The sequence below is a fragment of the Augochlora pura genome, chromosome 4 (assembly GCF_028453695.1).
Source record: "Augochlora pura isolate Apur16 chromosome 4, APUR_v2.2.1, whole genome shotgun sequence".
Taxonomy (NCBI): domain Eukaryota; kingdom Metazoa; phylum Arthropoda; class Insecta; order Hymenoptera; family Halictidae; genus Augochlora; species Augochlora pura.
The window spans coordinates 6,643,973-6,660,986 of record NC_135775.1 but is presented as its reverse complement, the minus strand read 5'-3'; positions in this window follow the sequence as shown (position 1 = coordinate 6,660,986).

The window sequence follows — 17,014 nt, the reverse complement described above, 5'->3', positions numbered from 1 at the left end:
AGTTTATTTTATTATGTTCGAGGACTGGTCGAGTAGGGGGCCTTTTGTTTCGGCCGGGTGTCGCAAGCATGATTGAAGAAACATTGGGGGAATAAAGGCGCCACCCTTGGAGGGGGCTCGAGGGTATTGGATTTCGTGCGGAATACAAAGTGTTCGAATTCAAAGGGAATCGCCGGTGAAAAGAAATCCTGATTGGATATCGTCGTGTCGGTCCGCGCCGAATCAATCACGGCCGCGCCGTGGAGGAATTCCACGCGACGTTCCCGATCCACTCGTGATCCACCAAGGGCTCGAACCTCCAGGGGTCCGCTCTGTGTTTTTAACTTTTCACTATTCCGCGGAGGAGCACCTGCGACTCCATCCGAGGACCGAGTAAAACGAAGACGGTGTGGTTCTTCGAAATTGAATATCGATTTCTCCCATATACGAATGTTCTTGAACACATTCGACAACTCCTTTAGGAATCCCAGCCTGTTCAAATAACCATTACTGATTTTTTTGAGCTTGTAATTTTACCCCTCTATTGTTTCAGACTCGGGAGCATTTAAAACATTCCGAGCAATCGTTTAACGCTGCCACGTCAAAGCTTCAAAAGTTCCATGAGATTAAAGTGCTTTATTTCGTCGAATTAATATTGGAAAGTTATTTTCTTTCATACATCTTGCAGATCCTAACGAAGGTAGAAAGATGTAATAGAAAAAATAATCCTGTATCCCACGTATTCGGTTCAAAGTATTTAAATCATCGGCAGTATTCATGAAATATAAACAATTAAATTATTAAAGGAAACACTATGTTACTACGCAAATATTCGTAAGGGAATTCAGTGATAAAAGTCGTCCAATAATACTAGTCCAAAAATAATTAATTACCCTTGACTTGTCACTAATTTTAAGCAATGCCGGCTTACCAAAATGTTGCCTATTCCATGATTTAATAACCCTAGTATATACCGATGATTTACGATCAACTTAGAGAGCTTTTCGTGGTTTCCTGTCGGTCTGACCGTGTACGAGTAACTGCAAGCAAGATTTTCTGCGTAATCGAAAGGAAATTGAAAGATGCAAGCTGTCGAAGGAAACAAAATGGCGTCTCGCAGAGTGGAGAGGTCCGGAAACGGAAGTATTAGGCGAACCTCGACGAGGGTGGTTCTCCCCGAATCTGAGTGTCGCGTCGAGGGTGGCGTTAATGGATATCGATGGCGCAATTTATTGCCTCCGAAAAGTTTTCCCGTTATTTTTTTTTTTCACCCCCGAACGAGTTTTAAAAATGTTCTGCCTGATTAAACGAGACGATCCTCTGACCGGCGAAACTTCCTGCTCTTGGGAATTCCGGTTCGTTTGTTCTTTGTATGTTATTATTTCGACGCGAACGTGAAAAAAACGATGTCGAGATTTTTCCGGACGCGTTTCAATATTTCGCCGCGATTCCGCGCGAAACGAGAGATTTTATTTTTAGATCTGGAATTCTTTTCCTTCATTGAATCAACAATGTTCTGACAAAGATGGGCGTACACTGACACGGAGCCTCGAGTAACGCGCGCGCGAACCAGGACGAAATTGTTAGTATTGGAAATCCGTCATCACGAGTGGAAAATGTAATATTTTAGATTTCTAGAGACCGTCGAACGAGGACAGCGATTTTTATTTGTTTTATCTACGTAATTGCGGAACACAAATTGGAGGATGATCATCTCGTGCTGGATCGTGTAATATTAAACAAACTATAATAATTACTGTGTCAGATTTCGAGTGTATGTCACAATGAGGATGAAAAGAATGTTAGAAAATGTTGTTGCATTATTTTGTGCTTGCTGAAATGATTCAAACGTAAGATACGCTTGTGCTATTGAAAAGATGCTGGACGAACGTCCGACCATGGTTATCCGTTTCCACTGTTTCCACGCATCAATATCCACGAGTTCACATTTTAGATTCCTCACTTATTTATATGTGCAGAAACGGATTTTCCTATCAATATTTTATTCATATGCGCATGTATAATCGAAACGAATTTTCTTATAGATTATTCACATTTTTCGTATCGTAACCGGCGTATCTATCGAAACACTCGGATATTTCAAAGTAACTCCTGTTTATTCCAATTAATATTGAAAATATTTCATATGCGGATCTTGACGGATTCGTAATAAAAGTTCTCAGCACGGTTCAGCATTCTAATTTGAAATTCTAATTGTCTTCGCAATACTTTCCAGTAAAATTACTATGCGCAACTATCGAGGAAAAGCTTCGTGCAATAAATTGCTCACGATGTACCAAGTAAATAAAATGGTGCGCCTGATAGCTCAATACAAACGATTCCGAACGGATATTTACAGGATACAGCCGAGGCGGAAAATCAAGATAGCTGCATTCTACGAACATTCAATTAAATGAATTCCTTATCGATCGACTATATTTTTACATACCTATCGATATTTTATTTCACTCCATAGGGCAATTTGTAAAACGTTTACGACTGCGTTCTGGCTAACGGGTTAATAACTTCGAGGAACAGTTCGCTAATCGAGGGTAATGAATAGCGTAACAACGGCGCACGGCGCAATGTTACAGCCATTGATTACCGTGCGATTTATGAAAAATGGGGGAACTCGGGGATCTTTTTACGGTTCAAATTTACGACGGAACTTCCGGCAAGGTATATCTCGAAATTATCCGCTACCCTGCACCTTAATCCCTTCGTTATCAGAACCAGCGTCAATCTGTTAACACATCGCGGCACGGCCCGCTGCAATTTTCTTCCCACAACGCATGCTTGGCTTGATGAAACAATTTTTTGTTCAGATTTAATAAAACCAATTTTCGGTTCGGGCTCGATGAATTTTTTAGTCAGACTTAATGAAATAACTTTTCATTCACAGTTTAATGAAACAGTTTTTTGTTGAAACTTGAAACCGTTTTTTGGTAAAGCTTGATGAAACCATTTTTTGATAAAGCTTGATGAAACCATTTTTTGTTGAAACTTCATGAAACAACTTTTTGTTGAAGTTCGATGAAATAATTTTTTAGTCAAACCTAATGAAGTAATTTTTTATTCAGGAATAATGGAATAATTTTGTGTTGAAGCTTAATAAAATAACTTTTTATTCAGACTTTGTGAAACAACTTTTTATTCAGAGTTGACACAACAATTTTGATTAGACTTGATGAAATAATTAACTCGAGCACTTAAATTGCTTCCTTCGTATTTAGAGAAAATGTTCTAAGCTCTTGTTTCGCACAGCTTGTTAATTAAGAATTCTTATGCGAGAAGCCAGAAAGTTGCGCGTTATTTAATTATGATCCCAGTGGTCAGAAAATCATGTTATTGTTAATAATCTGATCTGGATATCCCAAAATTGATTGAACACTTTGAATATCCTCGAACCATTAATTCCAACAAGATCTTTACCCTGACGACTGATATAAAATTAAAAACACCTATAAAAATCTAACATTTCTCTTGTCTCGTGTTCCACCTCTATCAACTTTCGCTTTACCGATAGCCCAAACAAATGAAAACGAGTCCGATCCGGCACTGACACAACACTGCTGGCACGCAAACGAAACCACAGTGGACCAAACAAATCAAACAAATTCAATCGAGAACGATACTCACAGCGTGGTCGACGGTTGAACTCCGCCTGTCCCGTATAGCAATGCCACACCATAAACTTTGCCAGTTCAGCTCGCGTTCACAATACGCACGATTCCCACGGCCGCACTGTCATTCTGCAACGCAACTACCATTCCTCAAACTTTCGTCTAGCGAGAATATAAACGGACCGTCGTTGCGAATTACCAGTGCAATGGATAGCCGAGCAACAGGTTACATGTTATCGCCAGCGAGTAACCCTTTCACGCTGTCAGAAAATTGCTATCCCCCGAAACTAGATCCAAACGTTCTCTCACAAGACAGGAAACAAAAGAAAAAACCGCACTGGTCTGTCGATGGAACAACGGCGATCGAAGAGAACTAAATCATTCTAACAGTCACAGAGGGTCGCTGTCAAAATCTGGCAAACGATTCGAACTGGCAGGACGCTGCCTGCGGGTGTGGATGTCGGGCAACAGGTTACCGAGGGCCGAAAGTACTAAACAGGAACGGTGCACGCCGGGCACGGTTTGATGGTCACGGGGTTACTGGTGAAAATTCACGAGGATCCTTCGCTCCCTCTCCCAGAAGTCCAGCGTCCTTCTCCCCTCTTTCTCTCTCTCTCTCACTTTCTTCCTCTCTCTCTCTATATATATCTATCTCTCCTTCTCTCTCTCTCTCTCTCTCTCTCTCTCTCTCTCTCTCTCACCTTTAGCAGGATGAGAGCCTGCGCGGTGTTACTCCCAGCATCCACGCTCTCGCAATTACATAGGCCCTCTTCGTTCACTAGGAAAATCCTTTTGGTACGCCGAGGATGCTTCCGGTGCTGATTGATGCACTTAACCAATCCGAGACCCGTTTCAAAGGCCACTCACACTCGCCGGAAACTATAATCCTTGTGCGAATAACCGAAAACCATTCCCCTACAGCAATCAAGACCAATCCACGCTGATCTTGATTTGGTTTTTATTGGTTGCTGGAGTACTCGCGATAGGAAGTATATCGCGATAGGAATATAGAGTAGCTAAAGTGTTAACTTCGATGTTAGACCTCTCGTAGCCCCTAAATAGGTGCGAGCCTTGTGAAACTTTTTAGTACCGTTTCCTATTTACCATCGGTATATTCGGGTACTTTTAGGTCGGCTATATTTGTCTGGTAGCGTTGTTGTGTCGAAGAGCTGAGCTAGCAGACCCAGCATCGAACCTCTTGTGATCAATAAAGATGCTTGCTCGGAATATGCTTCTGGAACTTCCTACCATTCTTATGCAAATTTACAATTAACGTATGCTTGAGTACCTCGGAATCAATTTATTTCTCTGCTGCCATTGGTTTCAAAGGTAGTGATCTAATAACATTAAGCCCCTTCCGATCAATAAAATTGGTTGCACAAGAAATTCTAATTTTGATGAATTATATAAAACTGAAGTTAGATAAAAATATTTTTCTTCCTTTAATCACGCTAATCGATATTACCTCCTTTTATACAGACAAAATTGAGGCGTTACAATTTGAAATAGTTAAAAGATTAGAAGACTTTTAAAATACCAATACATGACCTACAATATATTAAATTATTGTTTTGCACGCAGACATTATGTGAAGTAAATACGAAGCAAACCTAACACGTGCGATCGTACATTACATAAATAAATTAGCAATACAATTATAAGATATTAACCTAACGCGGGTGTTATTCTCAACTGTTTATAAGTCAGTCCTATTCATTACAGTGTGTTACTTAATAAAAAATAGGTTGTCAATTAAATCATCGATCTAGGAAAGCGCGACGATAGGAAACTTTAAGGTCACCAGTTTTCGGATAGTCGTATAGATGTCGATTCGCAAGAAAATTTAAGGGAACGTGTGCGAACCATTTTGTATTCCATTGTATTCCAGCATCCGGTGCTACTTCATTGTGCAACAGAGCCGCGATCGGAAAATGTCAAAGAAAGCCAAGAGAAACCCGAGACGAATGTCATCTCGTATTTGAAACCGTCTTTTCGTCGTCCGGTTGCAGGGTTTCGGTACCTTTTTCGAACGTGCAAAGGCGTTTCCTTTTTAATGGAAACTGGCAACACTCCTCCTCCGCGCCACCCCCCTCTCGGATACTCGGAACATACACACACACACACGCACAGAAGGGTCGCGATGGATTTTTTCAGCGAGTCTGTGTGCGCCTAGCATATTTTCATGACGAGTGTTTTTTCAAATTCCAGAGCTGCCCTCCCAAATTCCATCAATGAAAAACACTCCTCTGTAACACTCGAACTAACGAGATTTATCCTGATCTCCTGGAATTTCATAGCGATTCCATGCCAATTTCGAAGTTCGATTTTTATATTGGAATTTCCGAAGTAGATCCAAGATCGTATCAGTTTTTATTATATACGGGATTCGAGACTTATAATTTTCCAGATTTGTACGAATCGCAATGGAATTTACTTTGGAGTGAAGTATTAACCGCTTAGCTGCGTCGATATATATAGATGATAAATTTTGTTATGCGTTTTATCAATTATGCTGAGTGTAGTTTTCTTGGTTATTGTTCTAGAATTATTATTATTATTCTATATTAACGGGCCAGTAAGGCCCTTTCGTGTTACATAGAGATGATGTACATATACACAGTCCGGAATACATTTAAATAATATAAATTAAAAATTACAATAGAAGAGTGGGTCATGAAGAAATTACAGAGTGTGTGTTTTAATGGCTATAGTTGCTGCATTTGTAAATTGGCTCAATGTATTGCCAAAGAAGACGATTTTTGTATTAAGTTTATTTGCTGTTCTTATTGCTTTAGCAGGAAATTATCCTAAAGCGTGCGAAATTTGCAAATATGTTACCGTAAACATTTTGACATAAATCGTAGGAAAGGTATATTTATTATAAGATATAAAATTGCCATTGCCTTATAACTTGTAAAACGAAAATTAAGTAGTGGAGCAATTTTTTTAATTATTTGTAATACTAGTTTGAACGATTTACTTGCAAACTACAATAACTAGTATTGACAACGTCTTGAAATAAATTGTTTAGGATTCACCATCGAATCGATCAGGCGGATTCGAAGACTGAATTTTCAAAGTGCACCGCCATTAATCTCGAAATTGCGGAACCCAGTTCCGTTGACTATTAATGAATGAACTGCAGTTTACGCTTGTGATAGGTAATCATCAATTGTGGTAGCCCATCGCACACGACAATAGTCGATAATGATCGCAAATGACGTTAATGCGGTGCGTTCGTCACGTTTATGGCATATTTCCGTTGGAAATTTCGTACCGTAGCTAAACATCATGCTTCTTCGGCTTCATGCTTGTTGGATTTGTCCACAAGTGGATTTTCAATTTTTTTAAACGAGACTGTGGACATTATATTATCTTCGTCTTTCTTATGTTCCTCCTTCGTGTATTACTTAACAATTCAAGGTTGACGCTGTGGATTTTATAATTTAAAATATTATAAAGATTAGAGGAATTTGAAAATGACAATCTGTTATTTTTAATCTATCAAAAACATTAATGTATAATATTGCTAATTCTTCCATTTCTTTAAACTATTGTTAATACTTTAAAGACTTCCGTTGCTTAAGAGGTTTAAGACTGTATCATTGATCGTCCCGTTCTTTGGTTAACTCTATTACCAATATAGCAGGGTTTCATTTGCAAAATTTGATCTGATACTATGAGAAGATTTGACTGTTTCTTGTTCTCTTGCTGCTGCCCGGGAAGCATTTCGTGGACTTAATTAGCTTCTTTGTGGGATTAGAGGATGTTTCGCCACAGCCGCGTGCTAGTTCTAGCGAAGCGAAACCGAGTCTTTATCCGCAACGGTCTCAGACGTTTCACAGCCTCCCTCGATATCGTGATTGCAATGCAGCTTGTCGTGGATGCTGTTCAAAGTATCCCACCGTTTTGGAAAAAACTTTTTCTGTCGAGACAATTGGTACAAACGGTTTGAAACAAGTTCTCCGTTGGCTTCTCGACGTTTCGAAAAAAAATATTACTAAAGCAATCTTCGTATTTCCGTTGTTCTCAACCGAGCAAACTTTCTAATTGTTCTGAATTATTTGACTCGCCGCGATCGAAGATCCGCCATTCCATTGTCGAATGTAATTAGCAAATCAACTCCTGCAACAGCTATATTCATCCAACGCAGTTCAACTGACACAGAGAGGCTCCCGCCTAATCCCTGCTTGAATAGCCAATTTACCTTTGTAGACGTATGATGCAATTAACCGTGCAAATTATGTTAGCCGACACCGTGCGCCGGATTCTCAGCCCTCCCCATTTTTGTGATCGCGTTTCGATCCCACGCAATTATTGCCGTCGGTCGAATCAGCGCTCAGCTCAATTATTTCTATTTCAATAATCGTCAATCCCATTAATTAGCCGCGCCATTGAACAATCGGCAGGAATTAGTACAACGATTAATAGGAAATACGATGATAATTTCCACGTCCGTTGTCGCTGTCCTAATTGATCGGCACGGGCGCGTTGGATCGGATTGTAACCAACTTGTTGACTCCGTGACATCGTTCGCGGGTTTCGTACAATTTCGTCGCGTTACAATGGCTATTCTTCTTTTCACCGAATAACGGCCCAAACTTCAATAGAATTTCTCGAATTTTTTCGCCGTGCTTCCCGCGATTGTTCGAAAATATGAAAAGAAAACCATTGTCGCGAATAAACGGTTTTATATTAGCGTATTTTATGTTAGCACGACTAATATTGAATAACGAAAGTGGTACCCGTTTTCTCATTGCACGGATAAAGGCTCCGTGACTTTAATTAGACGCTCAAGAAATTCATTTGTAGATCTAATTAGGTTTATTTCCAACAATGGGAGAGTCAATGTTTGAAACGTGCACCGTTTTAACTGGAAAAGAAAACAATTATTAATGGGTATTACAGAGAGCACAACAGAAATTCCAACAACGCGAATTTCTATAGCGAAACAAGAACATTGCAACCATTGCTTTCATAGAGAAACAAACAATACAGTACACTGGGTACAACGAAAACCGTGGGATGTACATAAAAAAATGAAGAGATAACAATTTTCTGTTTAAAACTCCCCTCCCAAAAAAAATTGCACGTTTGAGATAAAAGGATGCATTTAGATTCAGGAGATTCAGGAAAGATTTAGGGTAATCATAGAGAACATTTAACGATGTTTTAGGACAACTTTAGGATAGTTTTAGGACAATTTTAAAGCAGTTTTAGGGCAGTTTTAGGGCAGTTTTAAGTTAGTTTTAGAACAGTTTTAGGCCAGTTTCAGTGTAGTTATAGAGCAATTTTAGGTTAGTTTTAGGATACAATGAAGACAAATAAAGGCAAAATGAAGTTAAATGAATTCAGATGAAAGCAAAGGATGTCTAATGAAATAAAATCGAGTCAAATGAATTCAAATGTAGTGAAAAGAAGTAAAATGTAGTCAAATAACTAATTTAAAAGCTACCCTAAAAGTAACCTAAAACTGTCCTAAAACTACCACAAAGCTGGCCTAAAATTACTCTAAAACTGTTCTAAACGTACCCTAAATTCGCCGCAAATCCGCATTAATTTCATGAATGAAATATGGAAAACTAAAAATGTTTAAATATAGACCAACTTTTAAAAAACGCAATTTATGTCGAGTCTGTTTACATCGATAAGATAGAAACAGTAAATGCCTCTACATGAGAGTTCTCACGGAGACATCGAACCAGTTAACGAAATTTACCTTCTTGCGACACTATCGGCCATTTAGCGGATCCTGTCAACATCGCGAAGGGTCGAAAGGTCGCGCGAAGGAACAAGCTAAGTAAATAAGAGTGACAAGGGTGCCGAAAGAGAGCTCAATAAAAACTTCTGTTTCCATTCTAATGGAAGGGGCTTTTCATAGTTCGTTGAACCGTCTGGGGTTATCCCGGTGTCTTGGTTTGAAAAGGGTGTCTATTCAATCGCAGAAAGCCATGGGTATCAGGCTCGATTGATTCTCCTCCATCATAGTCGTCCGAGACTGTCACCGAGGCCCGTATTTTTTTTTTTCTCGCGGTCGAATGGCAGACTGTCTGGGAACGCTAGGAACGTTGACCCCGGATCAGTCATCCATGCTAAGATTTTAGCAAGGCACTATTCTCTTAGAACTACAAAATAAATCAAAATATCGTACTGCGTGAATTGTTTGCAAGGAAGATATCTTTAATTTTTAAATCCCTTGATAGTTTAAATGTGGAACAAACTTTTTTTGCGCTCCGTAGAAGTTTTCGGTTCTGCAACATTTTTCATCCGTGTAACACTGATGCAGGGAGAAGTTTAAAAAACAAGATAACTTGAGAAAGGAATAATAAAACACAACGTAAACTTATGGGATGTAGGTTGTCGAGAATAGATAATATTTAAGCCAAGGTTATGCGAACAGTCTGTAAACAAAATAAACAATTTTTAAACCCAGATTGGAAGAAAAGTGAAAATACAAAATAGATCATTTTTGATTGAATATTTGTAACAAAACTGAAAATAGAAAAAGAACATAGAAAAAGTATTTTCAAGCCACGATTAAATGAAAATTAAAAATACGAGAGAAAGATTTAACCCGAGTTTACAAAAAAAACTGAGAGTAAAAAGCAAAAGTTTTACAACGCAGATTAGTAAAAAAAATATAGAACGAACTATTTTCAGCCCGACATTTACTGACCCATCAACTTTAATGGTCGGTAAATATTCCCGTGAAATATCGGAAGAAATAATAGAAGGCTTGAAAGAGAAAACGGGAACAATTAGAAGACAAAGCGACGAATTAACGGCAATCGGAACTGTGAAAATAAATCTCTACAATTGCACGCCAAAAAGCACGATCGTCCATGGATTCATAAGGAAGGCAATTGATATTCAATTAATATCGCCATATTCCAAACCGTTTTAATCAATCTAGCAGGTATTCTTTTAATTGCGAAAGCACCGGAATTCCAAGGAGAGAAGAACTCGAGACTAAAAAGTCGAAGCTTAATTGAAAATTCGTTCCAGCTCGCCTATTGAAACTTCCAGCAACTATCGGCTTTATTTTTGGCAAAGCTATCCGCTCCTTGCGCGACTCATGCTAGTTTCGAAGCGAAACAAAATTACCAGAATTACCTGCACTTATTCGGGAAGCTCCTTTGTCTTAAGCCAAACCCCGTTTCCCCAATTTCCCAGTTTCCCCATGAGGAAACAGCTTCATCGATCCAATCTACCCCGAGTTTTTCAACTTTGCATCTTATCCGATATTCTCGCCGAATCCGGCGCTGAAAATAAATTGCTGCTCATTTGGCAGGCTGAATATTAATCGAGAGACAATACCGCGAACAATTTGTATTCTTATCAGAAGTTATGAGGAACGAGAAATATATTCTCATCTACGTGCAAATCAATCTTGGTTCCATCGAAGGATTCGGGATCGAGCTTCGTTGTTGCAGCTGGGGATTAAACTTTTCGGTATCGCTCTGTTCCTGTTTTTCGATCGCCGTTTTTAATATTTACTCCGGATTGGTTACGAGTGACAACGCGCGGGCAAAGTAATGCGACAAGGCGCGCGAGGCAATTTAATTTAAAACGCCGACGCAATGATTCGAATAATGGCCGTTCGTCCGCTCCTTCGCCGTTTCTCGATGACCTCGCACGCATTTGCATCCGCGAAAGCGAACCGACGGGGGTCGCCTGTTCCGTAACGCTGCCGCCTCGTATATTTACCGTGCTGAAATAGTTCGGCGGACATGCATTTTTCATCGGTATTAAAGAAGGCCTCGAGAACTTTTCCAGCTACTTACCGCGTAGTTCTGGAACAGTGCTCGAAGTTAATCTTTCCGGCATCGGCAACTTCTCTCGGGAGTTACGCGGATTAGGAATGCAAACTTCTTCTATTGCCTCAGATGAATGCAACGCGTTCATTGAAGCCAGCCCTGAATTATAAATTGGGATAAACGGCAATTTTCACCGGAGAATACCGAATTGTAAATCGATCAGTAACATCCGCGCGGAAGGACTTGTAAGTGGTCACTTGTAAATTAATATCTGCAATCCAAAGCGAACAGGTGAAACATGTACCATTTATTTTGCTAATTGTAAAAGAAGTTCTAAAACCCTCACCGTAGAGATTAGTCATATAACACTTTTTAATCACTTATATATTTTGTAAAACTTAGCATAAATTAACCAAATTTTATAGATTTTGAATTATTAAACTCTTCCGTTTCTCCATTTATATGGTTTTTAATCTAATCGTTTATATGATTTTTAATCTGGTAAACGATATAAGATCTACATTGTTTAATTGACTGCTTATGGATCTTAAATTATTAATTATTAATTATTGAAGTCTACAATCATTAGCAGGATTTTGTTGCTTGTAAAATAGGCTCTATAATTCTTCAATTTCTCAAAATTAGTCAGTTGGAAATTCAAATCTGCAAACTTTGATAAACACATTGTCTATCATGCGCGCATCATGTCGTCTTCAGATTATCTAGGATCGTGATATTCGATATTTTGGAGCTGTTCTCCCGAATTTCGTCAGGGGAACCGTCTAGTCGGAAGATTTTAGACGATAACACTCTAGAACCTCTATCAGGAACTCGTTATTTCGTCTGATTCGAACGAAGTTGGCCTTCCTCCGGCCGGATAAGCACGTTAGTCGTCAAAGTTGTCTATCCGCCGTAAGTTTGCTTTACAGAATGCGAACTAAAAGTTACACAGATTTCGGGAAACCCAACATGGCAACGAAGACGTGTACTTATTAGCTTGCCATGGCATGGAGCGGCGTCGGTTTATCAGGCCTCTCGACTCCTTCAGGCGGAATGTATCAAATCAAGTCGATGTATCAAGCGAAGAACGTTGTAACAACATATTTAACCCTTTGCACTCGAAGCCATTTTAACTGTAAATCTGAAATAATTTTTTTGCTGTACAGTATTTCCATTTTAAGCGACCAAGTGTATTTTATATATACCAAATGAACTCTTGTTATTCATACCAACAGTTTCATGTCCAACAATTTTTCTAAAATTAAACTTCGTTGCTATAAACATTATTTTAGAAGGTGACGGAATAATTTAAGTGGTGCCTCAGAGTCACCAGTCGAGTGCAAAGGTTTAAATATTACTCCGATATTAAAAAAAATTTTGTGCGAGGAAAGACTTACATCTTCTAAATTACAAGGGTTGGAGCATTGCAGTAATCGTTATTTATTTATATATTTGTTCAGCATAAACTTGTATTTTCTTTTACATTTTCAGCTCTTTAAATTAATTAGACAATGTCCACAAAAACGAACCGGCTTGACAATATTAAACTCGTATATCATTTTATACTTGCTTGAGACGAGAAGCAAAGAATAATACAAATTCAATCAGTCGCTGATAATATTAAAAATGCAGGAAATTGCATTAACACTTTATCTGCCAATAGTTTTTAATAATAGTGCCTTAAAAATCGATGATCACCAGAAGAGTGTTCCTTAACAAATACGTTAAACGCGCCAGTAATTTCATTTATCCAACAAATTATTTCGATAAATATCGCGCGTGAATTTCTTCCGAAATTGATAATTAACCTTTTCACTACGCGTTTCACTTTTACGGGCGTCAGCGGTACGTGTATTTTATTTGGCACCTCGTACAAATACACGTGCAAATTCATCTCGTCGAACAATAACCTACATACACGCACGTACGTCACGTGCGAAGCCGTCACTCGTTCCGAATAATTTCAATTAACTCGAGTATATGTATATATATATACATATATGTATATATGTATATATATGTGTATGTATATGTGTATATATGTATACATGTATATATGTATATATATGTCTAAAGCAGTAAACGACATTTCGTAAATATACGTCTGCAGCGGTGAAAAGTTTAAAAGAAAATTATCGAGTTTCTTTCACGTTCATTTGAGAACCCATCGATAGGCTTCCTGTAAATAAAGTGTTAACAATTTGATGAGCAAACTTCCAAGTCTGCCTTTCATACTAAGTTTCCCCGTGCAGGTGCCTCGTTCACTTCTGCCGGCAGTAGTATAGGGAAGTTATGGCCAGACGCGAATACAAACTGAAACCGTCGAGCTGCTGACACCATTAATTCCTATGTTTTCTAAACAAACATACGATCTTACGGTCGCCAATACCGTTCACATAAAGGGTGTGACAAAAATAAGTATTGAACTTTTAAATCACCATTGTAAAATTAACACGGAATCGATCAAACGATTTTCTCTTTTAATTATTCGCAAAACTATAACCTCCAGTTTATAGATAATATATTTTTCTTTCATATTTTTCCTAAAATTAGGTCACTCGATAACTTAACTTTTCCGTTTAAATGAAAGCGTTGATATTTTATGCAAGACAGCAGACAATTTGTCTTAGAGAAATCAATTTAAAGCAAGAACAGGTGGAGCACTAGAACTTCTTTAATTATCCATCCCTGAGAAACACACGGGGGTGTGCTATGCAGAGAAGACTTATCCGTCGACGGAAATCTATTAGTCTCTCAAGGAAAATAAATACGTCGCTTTAAAACATTGAGATAGCTCCCGCTAACTATCTTCCCTGTTCGCGCCTGACGCAGCTGTTGAATAAACTCGCGAGGATGAAATAACCGGAAACAGCTTCCCACACCACGACCGACGTTGAAACTTTTAGGGACACCCTGTACGCGCAACGGCGAACCAGTAAAATTCGAAAACTCGTTGTCGCCGATCGCCCTAAATTTCGTCCTACAGGCCGTTAACAATTGCGGCCGGGATGATAAATTATCGAAACCTGTCGGGGACGTGACGCTGATCCGTATCGCGCGCGGCCCTGAAATATATCCTGCGAATCCTATTTAAAAATACATGCACGGACAGCTGGCAAACCCGAATAAAAGACGGAGAGCAACGTGGACAGACAGAGATATAGATGCGAGTAGATACCGACCCTTTTTAACGTTCGCTTATCAGATTTCCTCGAGTGCCGGGCTCGAGCATCGACGCAAATTTCAGTGGCTCAACGAATTTCGCGGCGGCTGGCTTCGAGCGATACAGATTACCGTTTCTTCCGCCTCCGTTCGCTTCTGTTCGCTTCCATTCGCTTCTGTTCGCCTCTGTTCGCTTCCGTTCATTTCTATTCCCTTCTATCTGTTCGGTCTCCGGTGTTGTTTCAGTGACAAGCACTCTCGGGGACTAACCAGCGAACTGTCAACGTCGAACACGTAAGATTTTTGGTTGAATACAAATTACCTTTTCGTCGTCTCTGTCTCTGCAACGCTTTGATTACTACGCCTAACCACCTCAAAAAGTAGTTCCATGAACTTAGAGAATTCTATTTGATCAAATTGAAACTATAAAGTTAAGGTGTATGACAGCAATTATATTTTCAATATTCTTTATACTATATTAGTGTGAAAATTAATTTAAAAATTTAAGGAAATAATTTGTTTTATAACTATATATAAATGATAAATTTAATGTAAATTTCTTAATCTTTTAATTATTTTGATGAACTCAATAGGCTCAGTAAATTAATTTAACACCAAGCCTACACAGCCAGCCAAAGTTTATTTTAAACTTGTTGAAATTATAAAGACTCTTTAATGGAAAACGATTAAAAGAATATCCTAACATAAATCTTATTTTAAATCTTAATAACATTACGTACAAAATAGAGAAATACATTCAGACTTGTCATTGCACGAATCAATCCATATAATCACGTTTAGTGCTCGATAGGTATAGTGTTTAATCCACTGTACTGTTTTCATTTCGATTGCCTACATAAACTCTAATTTAATCGATTGTCTAACGGGCAAGATTAATCATCGAAAATCCCGGTTGATTCTATGATGAAATTGATCAATATCGTCGGCCGTGCCGGGTATCATTTTCATTCCGAATGAAAAGTGCCCGTCTCTCGCGGGACGAGAAGTGTTTGCAACTGACACCAGCGATACGTCTTTCCGCTTTCTGGTTACGCAACCATTCTATCAATGTCGGTGCCTAAGGCATTCGGAATAGAAAAAATTACTCGTTCCACAACCGCGGGACCAGCTCGATCCGCGAGAAGGAATGAATATCCGTATATCCTGGATTTCAGAATCCATCCAAATGGTTCAATTATCCGAAGTGGGAATTGCGGCTCCGTCAAATCAACTACTGTTACGAATTCAATTATATTTCTTTTTCCCTCTTTCTCAGACATGGAAATTCTTTATAGAATATTCAATTCTACGAAAACGTTCGATCTTGGGATATCTCCTTCATATTCTTTACGTTTCCTTAACAACCGATTCTCTGACGAATTGAACTCTTCAATCTTGAACCTGATCCTTCCGTTAATGTATAAAAATTATAGCGATCTCGAAAATTGGAGGTTCAGTTGTTCGAATACTTTCCAGCGTCTCCGTGCATCATCCCATTATTCATTAAATATCTCGCAACGAAACTAATTACAAAAATTTGAAGTCTTCTCGAAATGCAATCGTGCGCTATTAATTGTTTTTTATACTCTACCGGAGTTTCGAATTTCGAAATGAATTCAGTCACGCGGGCTAGAATTTTAATTAGTTCGTCAGGGATGGGAAGCGATGATCTCGAAGCGCTAATAAATTCTTTGAGAGAGATGTCACGTCGTTCGATGGCTAAATTATACAGCGAAAGGAGGCGTCCTCTTTTGGTCGCCGCCTTCTTTTAATTAGTCGCGAGAGTACGAGAGTAAATAAGAAAAGTCAAAGGAAACTTTTCTAACACTTCTTTTGGGACAACGGAAGTTTCCCAGCCGGCGCGGCGTTCCTGACGAAAAAGGATGCCGGCATATTTTGTCGAAGCCCTACGAAATTCGATAGCCCGGTTGCCTCCGGTCCGAGTAAATTTCTACTGCAAATACGTTTATTTCGACGCTTTTGATAATAAACCGACACCCGAAAAAACCGATACAATTCAATTAATTTCAAACGGGAATTGGGGCGAAAGGGGTTAATATTATTTTATTATCTCTACAGAGAAGTGAATTCGCCAAATTTTTCATTTGTTTCGGTGAAACAATTTTGGAAATGCATAAACATTCATAAAACTTTCATCGTTCGACGCATTACCGTTAAAATTCATCATAAGTTCGTTTAATCACTGGCATTATTTCCTAAATAATAGTACTATTTCTCGATATATGGAAATTAATTTATTAAGTAACGCATAGAGGGTCTTAAATGTAATTGCTATCTGAGAAGCACAAGAGGCTGGAAAAAGGACTAAAAGGATTAATGGAGGGGAATCTGGTACGTGAAGGTGCGCGATATTAATTACTCCCTCGATCCTGAACTCGATTCAATTTGCTTGATGAAGCAGAACCCGAAAGGGTAAGATTTACTATATGAAAACAAATTGATTGCAGGGATCAATGAATCGTGCGAATCATT